At 55.2% G+C, this 5753-nt stretch overlaps 1 long non-coding RNA gene across 3 annotated transcripts; it reads right to left on the reverse strand.

The window, feature by feature from the left end:
- Positions 1-5747, reverse strand: LOC110391735. Of its 3 annotated transcripts, none has more exons than XR_002434157.1 (8): positions 5410-5747; positions 3851-5260; positions 3544-3666; positions 2197-2701; positions 1779-1846; positions 1118-1417; positions 672-827; positions 1-75 (listed from the first exon to the last, which is right to left on the reverse strand). It is a non-coding gene; the product is annotated as an uncharacterized LOC110391735 (long non-coding RNA). The 3 variants fall into 3 exon arrangements; XR_002434158.1 differs by having other exon boundaries at positions 3851-5016; positions 5127-5747; XR_002434156.1 differs by having other exon boundaries at positions 3851-5747.
- Positions 5748-5753: the final 6 nt, after the last annotated feature.

Here is a 5753-nt window from a genome sequence, read left to right on the forward strand (position 1 = left end):
CAGCCCTTGGACCCTGTGGATGCTCTGTGACACGGCCTGCAGGCTGGTATAAAGAATGCCCAGGACTTGTGGCACCTGAAAAGAAGGTGAGAAGGATTGCCTCAGAACATCCCATTCCCCAACTTCAGTGAGACCCGAACACAGACATTTCACGCATGGGCAAGGCCTGCTCCCTTGATGCGTTGCCGAGGCCTAGTCCTAAACTGTTTTCCACTGTCTTGTAAGCACTGGCTCATGGGTGGAGCTGACTGTCCACAGGGCATGCAAACACACATCTGCACTCCCAGCTGCTGCATGCACAAATGGCCGAACACTTTGGGTACCCTAAAGTCATAGACACATTTTACACCTAACGGCCTGGGTCATCCAGTCCCTGGTGGCAGTGTTGTCACAAGATACGGAAGCAAATATGCTTCTCAAAGCCAAAAAAAAAAGCCTTGCAGGGAAAGGAGAGGAATGGGATATTTGAGGAGTCCCAGAGGTCAATGCCTCACTTATGGTAAGGACCTGCATCAGTGGGAGACTTTGGAAACATGCAGCTCGGATCAGTGATACCCCTTGGCTCTGCAATTGAGCTGCGTTCCTTTAGCTCACACCAGCTGCATGAGTTCTGGTGCAACAGCCATGAGAAAAGTCAGTCAAATCAGTCAAACAGGAAAAATGTGTCATACCTCCAGAGAAGTTAGCTGCTTTCCACCGTTTTCCAGAAATGCTGTCATCCACATCCCAGCAGCCCATGCATGCCGGTCTGTGTGACGCAGCAGGCTTTCTGCAAGCGCGCTCCTGAAATCTGTGCCCTGAGCTGAGGGGAAGCATCTGCAGATGGTCTGCAGAGAAACAGGAGAGATAACATCACAGCTCCTCTCTTGGCTGTCACCTCTGCCCTGACCTAAGAGCCATTCCTATGCAGGTACCTCCTCCCTGCAGCCTTTCCCCAGGCTGCTCTCAGCCTCCTTGGGGCTGGCTCTTGGCTTTTCCTCCAGCAAGCCCCACTTCTTTGCCTGCCCTCGGTCTGTAGGGGCCTGGCACTCTCATTCTCCAGCCAGAAGCACGGCCTCAATGGCAGCAGTCAAAGCCCCACTTTCCTGTCTTTCCCCATCATCCCATGGCTACTCACACAGACTATGTCCTCAAAAGTGCTCAAGAAGTGTTATCATAAGCTGGCCCAGAGCCTCCAAGCATGATGTGTGCAGGAGCTGAAAGCAGGAAAGGATGACTGAGGTTTTCTTGCACGGTGCGCTGCCATGCCCAACTGGGACATTGGAAGGGATAGGACAGCAGGTACCTTGATGTTCTCACTGCCTCTGGCCTCTGTCTTGCTTTTATCTCTTCAATGGATGGATGGGAGAAGACGCTTTGGCAGCACTCAGACAGCAGGCGGCAATTCTCCTCTCTGCTCAGAGATGGCTTCACTTTGCTGGCCAAAGGAAAAGGGAATAGAAAACAGCAAGTGGATTTAATAGCAGTACTCTCCAGAGTGGCTCAAACTATAACTGGGTTTGTCACAATGTGGAACCTCAAACTCAACACTCTGAGCCCACGCTGGCAAGCAGGCAAGAAGACTCTCCTCCCCGCACCCCAGGTTAAGCAGACCCAAGTCTGCTCCATATGGGGCCCTGCCCTGATGGAGAGTCAGGGCCTTCCTCCAAGGCCAACATGGAGAACACCATGCCACATGAGAACTGCAGCCTCTCCCAGCCTCAGAGTCAAGGCCACCAGGGCCACATCAGTTGGCTGCTTTGGGACACAACACACTGGGTGTGGGGCACAGACCTTACCTCAGCTGCTCCAAGGACAAAAGCACGGGGTATACTGCCACGTCCCAGGGCTCCTCCTTTATCCAGTCCTGCAAATTTCAGAGAGACATCCAAAGTAGGCAGTGGGCAAGATCGTGCGGAGCCCTCCTGCATCTCCTGGGAGCCATTCTTCTACCAGATCTGCACACACACTGGTCACATCACTCCTGTGGCTTCCAGGAGGGCACTGCAGAACATTGCAGCACCTGCCCGGGGGCTGGACAGACCCTATTCCACAGCCACAGGCACTGAGCAGCAGCACGCAAATGCCCTGCCAGGTGGAGACTTGGCCCCAGGAGTCCCACGCAGCCAGGGGAGACCAGCAAGCCTTGGTGGAAACCAGCCTTATGGTACCCCTCCAAAACTCCCATGTGGAATGGCCCTGGCTCTGGGTACTCACCAGCAGTGTCCTCAGGGCCTCCAGCTTCAACAAGAGCCCAAAACTGGGGCAGTCACCCACAGTCCGGATGGTGCAGCTGACCTCAGTGATACTCTGCACTAGGGCAAGCTTTAGCTGAGAGTCCTGAGGACAAGAAAGCAAAGCACTTTTTGAACTGCTTGAAAGGATGGGGGGTGGAAGAGGTACCTGAACTGGGAGGAATCTAGAGAATGGTTTGGACTGCAAGTGCAGGGCAAATTGTTCCTTTGGTATCCTTAGAAAGATCCCATCTCATTATGCCACCATGCCCAGAGGCTGGAGCTGGGGCATCCAGACGCCCTTCTTCCTGCATGCGCTGAGCTCCCACCCGGTAGCTGGCTCCAGAAAGCATCAGGATCCTGCCCAAGATGTCTGCATCCACATGGGACAACAGATGCTCCCTGGGGGCGTGCAGTGTGATGCCACTGTAGGTGAGCATGACAGCAACGCAAGCGGCCTGGGCTTCCTCCTTCTGCTGCCACTGTACCTGTGTCAACAGAGATGCCAAATACATCAGCTCTGTGGCCCTACTTTGTCCCCAGACTTCTGCAAGATATTGAGACACAAGCTCCCCCACACCCGCAACATCTTCTCATTTCCCTGAGCATTTCCCAGCAGTTCCCCAAGCTTCTCTTGTAGCTGCAAGCTCTGGGCCTGGGAGCTGTTCCTGCCCTGCATGACAGGTTCCCTCATGAGAATGGGTGAGGGGACACAGCCTCTGTCATGCTCACCACGGGCAGATTTACCCCTGACTTTAGGGGTGGGGAACTCCAGCACAGGGTGGGACTGCAGAAGGGTATCTGTAATGATCTGTCATCGTCCTGCTCAGAGACAAGTAGCTTTTTCTTGCCAGTGGTGGAGGTGAGCTCCATTTGCTGACCTCACTGGGCAAGGCTGCATTGCTCCCTTGCAGGGCCGTGCCCTACCCCAAAAGGCTTCCTCCCAGCCCTCAAGGAATGCACGAAGCCAGCCAGAGCTCACCAGGATACAACTTCCAGCACTCAACTTCAGGAAGGGGACAGCAGCTCACATTGTGCCCACCTCCTCACCACCACCTCCGGCTGAAGTTGAATAGCGGCTGCGTGTAAGACACCACTGCAGCTAGCCCATCAAGGCAGCTCTGATCCTTGGCAGTCAAACCCTATCCTTTCCAAAGGCACCTCACAAGCCTCCGTGCCAGGACATCTCATTTGAAGCACAGGTCTTGGGTAGTAATTACAAGAGGGATAAACTGAAGGCAGCTGCCACGATTTAGCTACTATCAGTGCAGAAGCCAATACAAGACCAATAAATAAATTAAATTAAACAATAGAACCCTGGATTCTTTACCTTCCAGTCCCCAGATGGCTCTGAAAACCTGCCTCTGGTCAGCGTGGCAGCAAACACTGTCACTGCGTCCAAGGCCAGGTGGAAGTGGCGCTCAGCAGCAAAGGACACAACCAAAATCATTCCCTGCAACCAAAGAGAAGTGGGAGTCAGCTGCATCCGAGACATTCAGTCGTGGCCAGTGGCAACAGCCAGGCAGGGCACTGCCTGAGGGAAACCACAGCAATGGGAGATCACAGAGGTCTACAGCAGGGCCAGGAGAAGCCCTCCCTCTGCCCTAGGAAAGCACGGAGGGAAGAGGAAACCTCACCTGGGCCTCAAACAGCTCCATGTGGTTTGTTCCCTGGAGATACCCGTGAAGCTGCCCTTGGACGCGGCTGACGTCCTGACAAGCTGCCAGCACTGACCCAAGAGCCTTGTACAAGAAGAGCTGAAAGAAATGAGGCCGAGCCCAAGATGCAGTAATGGCCCAACACGTCAGGAGAAGGACAGGCCAAGATGGACCCCACCACCCTAGGGAGCAATCTGAAGCCAGCCACGGTGCTAGGTTGTAGCCAGCCTCTGAGCTGCATGGAGGGAAGAGTCTTTTGGCGACAAGGGGAGGGCAAGCAGTGACAAAAGCCATCATGGGCAAAAGAGTGCCTGCAGTCCCAGCCATGGAGCCAGGAGCCATGGAGACAGGTGCCCAGCTGCTCGCTGAGCTGCTGGCTCAGAGCCACAGTCCAGGCCTGGTCCTCCATGCATTCCAGTGACACTTTCAGAAACTAGGGGAAAACAGAAAAGGAAGTGAACATTTCCCTGCTCTTGGCCAGACCCTTTATCACACTGACGTGTTCCAGGAGGCTGCTGGGGGGGAGAGCTGTAAGGAACAACAGTCTCTCTCCCCATCCCTCCCCCCCTCTTCTGCTAGCATCTCACTCAACACCTCACAAGCCTCAGGACCAGAAGAAGGAGGCAGTGCCAAGGGAGGCACAGCTGCTCCAGAGGTATTGGCCATGCAATTAGAGGGCATTAACAATCAGCTGTGGCACATGTGCAGAGAGCAACTCCCCTGAGTGGGCAGGCACAGAGTGCTTGGAAGGGCCTTTTCCTCTCGATGACGGACTACACAGGGAGCCCAGGTTTCCACTCAAAACTTTGCCTGCACCCTCTCCTCCCGCTCCATTTGTGACAGACCCCAAGGGTGCCGTACCTTAAGCAGATGGCACTTCCACTCTGCAGAGTCCATGGAGATAGCATCTTTTCCTAGAAAGCAGAAGGATCCCAGGGGCAGTAGTTAGAGCCTCCAATTCAAGCTGGGAAAGGAAACACTGGCTGGGGCTGAGTCCTGTTTCTTGCTTACAGCTCCCGGAACAATGGGAAAGATGACCCAGAAAGAACATGGGGCTGCCACCTGAGAAAATGTCTGTGACACTATCCAGCCCCTGGCAGGTGTCCACCCTGGGAGATGGTTGCTCCCAGCCTCAATATTGGCACCTGGAAAGGGAAAGGTAGTGAGCACAATTCCCCTCTGTCCTGCTGGGAAGCTGTGTTTTCCTGCCTCCTTTCCGTCCCTGCCAGGCTGCCCATCCCCACGAGCACCTTACCTTCCAGATACTGCAGCAGGAAGGGGATCTCATGCTGCCCCCAGGGCTCCATGGATCGTGCTGTGGAGGGCCTGCAGCAGCTTCAAGGCAGCAACTGTGTGCTCACCACCTGCATGAGGAGCTGCTGACTTCACCTAGGCAAGGGCAAGAGGGAGAGAAGAGTTGCTCCTGCTGCCAAATTGGCAACTTCTCCCAGCAGGAAGGAAGTGTGGAGCCCCTCCTGCCAGCAACAGGCAGCCAATGGCTTTGCCCAGGGCACCTTCCCCAGGGCATTGCTACTCACCAGCAGTCGAGACAGCAGGGCCTGTGGAGCTGGCAGCTGGGCTGCAAGGAAAAAGAAGAACTAGGTGAGCTGCTGAGCCTCTGCCGTGCTCTGCACCTTTCACCTCTGACAGCCCTGCTCAGGGCTGAGGCCTGAAAGCAGCCTCTGTGCTGACCTGAGGAGGCTTCAAATGGTGGTCCCCTCTGAGAGGCAGGCAGCTCCAGCACAGCCAAGAGACAGCCCAGCTCTCCAGGAGGGCACTGCAAGCAAGAGAGCCAGGCCTCCCCCTGGGCAAAGTACAAGGCACAGCAGAGCCCTTTGCACTCAGCAGTAAGGCCCATCTCTGCTCATCAGTGCCCCTGCCC

The sequence above is a fragment of the Numida meleagris genome, unplaced genomic scaffold (assembly GCF_002078875.1).
Source record: "Numida meleagris isolate 19003 breed g44 Domestic line unplaced genomic scaffold, NumMel1.0 unplaced_Scaffold478, whole genome shotgun sequence".
Taxonomy (NCBI): domain Eukaryota; kingdom Metazoa; phylum Chordata; class Aves; order Galliformes; family Numididae; genus Numida; species Numida meleagris.